This window comes from Gekko japonicus, unplaced genomic scaffold (assembly GCF_001447785.1).
Source record: "Gekko japonicus isolate JY-2015 unplaced genomic scaffold, Gekko_japonicus_V1.1 scaffold153, whole genome shotgun sequence".
NCBI lineage: Eukaryota > Metazoa > Chordata > Lepidosauria > Squamata > Gekkonidae > Gekko > Gekko japonicus.
The window spans coordinates 504,249-506,902 of NW_015175360.1; positions in this window are offsets into that span (position 1 = coordinate 504,249).

A 2,654-nucleotide genomic window follows, 5' to 3' on the forward strand; every position below is an offset into this window, starting at 1 on the left:
GCCGACGGTTGTGGGTTGCTTCTCCTGACAGCCTCCGGATTGGTGCTGGCGCTAGATGCCGACAGCGGCTCAGCGTCTCTCTGAAAACTTTTATACACACAAAATTACAGCGGGAGCTAAAACAGGGAGCACGCCCCCCCTCCCCTTAGCTGTAAGGAAATAAATACTCGGGTGACTTTTAACGTTTCAAAAAGGCAGCAAACAATTCCATATATCGAGGATTGTCAATGTATTTTGGTGCCATTTCCATTCTTTTTCCTTGAGAGGCAATCAGAATATGAATTCTTTTCGGTTACATATACAAAAGCCCACTTTCGAGAGGGGATGAAAACTAGTGGGTGGGGCCAGAGACCGGGGGGGGGGGGGAATGATTCTGAGGAAGGGCAGACGTGGCATCAGGCGTTTTTGCAGGCATCATGGAAATCACGGGAGAAATAACAAAGTCCATTTGAGGGAGCCAGACAGGTTGTTGTGTACTAACTGAGGTCGCGCACGGGGCCATGCGAACCAGCCAAGCTTTGCTCTCTGCAGACAATAGCTAGAGAGGATCCTAGAACGGGCCAATGGGTCAGTTCGGATCCTAGGGTGAACCTATGGGAGTGGGCACTATGTAAATAAACCAATCAGGGGTGTGTGGGGGTGTGGCATGGAACGGACATTTAAGCAGGCCTCTGGCCAGGCTTCTTCATTCCAGTTTCTTATGTCTTAATAAAGTTATTAGCTGATTTCACTGTCCAAGGGTCTGGGCCCAGTACTTTTCAGGGGGCTGAGGTGATGGGAAAGCTTGTTATGTCTTGGGGTAAGAGGTGGAAGTAAGTTGAAATGACAGTATCCTTGTTCCTGTTCCTACTCCAAAGTCAGCTCTCACTTGCTGCCAAGTATTTCAGATATCTGTTCCATCCCCCTGGACTTTGATTCCTATGCCACATTTCCAGTGCTAGGATCACTTTTCCAGGTTCCTTTGTGGAACTGTGTAATGTACAGGGTTCAGACAGGTTAGCAAGTGATCAGCTCATATTTAATAGTGAAATTCAGCTCTACTAGAGACCAACTACCCGGGTTTGAACCCTGCTTTTATCCCTGCAGCACACAACACCCAACACCACCCCACTCCCGTGATTGGCTATTTACAGTGTAAGAGTCCGTCATAGATCAACCTTAGGATCCGGCCAAACCTATTAGTCCGTATCAATGCATAACAAATTATGTGGAAGTATCCTGTAGGCAGAGATCAGTTCTCTATCAGTAAGTTACATCCAGGTATGTGGGCTAGTCTTCTGATATGATACTTTTCATACAACCTACTAGCAACAAAAGAAGACAAATCTACCTATAATATGGGATGCTGAAATTCTCAAAACCTCCGCATAATGTGGGTAGCCATGCATACCCATGTGGAGGAAAACCATCACAACTAAAGCAGCCCTAGACAGAGCAACAATGCATGTGAGGAGGATAACCTTTACACATATTTATTCAGGTACATAAATCATTTGTTGAGAAGGATCCCTCCACTGAAAAGTGAAATGCATTAATCAAGTTTAAAAGGGCAGTATACAACACAGTTCAAGGAACCACTGAGTTCTACAGTGCTGTGGCTACACCAATGTGAATGGTTACTGAATTCCCTCCTCCACCTGAAGGCATAAGGAAACTGGTCAAAGCTGCAATCCTGTCTTCACTGACCTAGAGGAAGTTGAAGATCAGCCTGTAAGGCTACAACAGTATGCGTAGGAATCTCACAGAAATCAGTGGGACCTTTAAGAGTCTAGGATTGGGGTATTGTTACAATATTGAACTACTTTAAATTAGCTGCAAAATTAAATGTTATTGTTTGAGGATTGCAGTAGCAACAAGGAAATACTGTTTGTCAATGAGTAAATAAATGAAGAAAGTTATCAACATTTTACATAACAACTTGAAGACATGAACTTTTTAATCTTTTCATTTCAGTTTATTTCTTTTTTGATATTTTCTCTGAGGCAGGAAGTTTTTAATTTACAGTTCAAGTATGTAAAGTTATTGACCAAGCAACTTTCCTTCTTCAGAAGACTCTTCTTTTGGTCATCTACCTCAAAACTAGAACCATGCAAATTTCATATTTTTTATTTTGGTTAACGTTTGCAAATTGCATACATTTACAGCACTACTGTACTTTATGTGGGAACTGTATTTGCTATGATTACTTTTTTTTCTCCTGCAGCAAATATTTAAAGTGGGAATAATATATGTGCATCTTTAAATACCCATGTACATGTTCTTGCGGGCCCAGGCCCTGTTTATGCTGTGGCTTCCCAACACATTGTATATGAATGCTTCAGATGTCACATATTTACTGCATAAAACATAGCTGTTCCTGCAATAAATGTCTTTGCTGTGTACTGTATGGAGTCATTACTTGAAAGCAGCCCCAGTTTATACAGCTGGGGTAGTTCTAAACAACTATGGGGGGGGGACAGTGTAGGCCTCTCTCCTCAACCATACACTGAAGCTCCAGTGTGAATCAAAGTCTCTGCACGAGCATCTAATCCTACAGAGTCCTAGTTTCCATGATACTCTCCTTTCAAAAACTGTGAGGAATGACGCTGGCTGCCCAGGCAGAAGACTGATGGTTATACTTGTGGTCATGTGATGCTGTTCTTTCACTGGAGCAG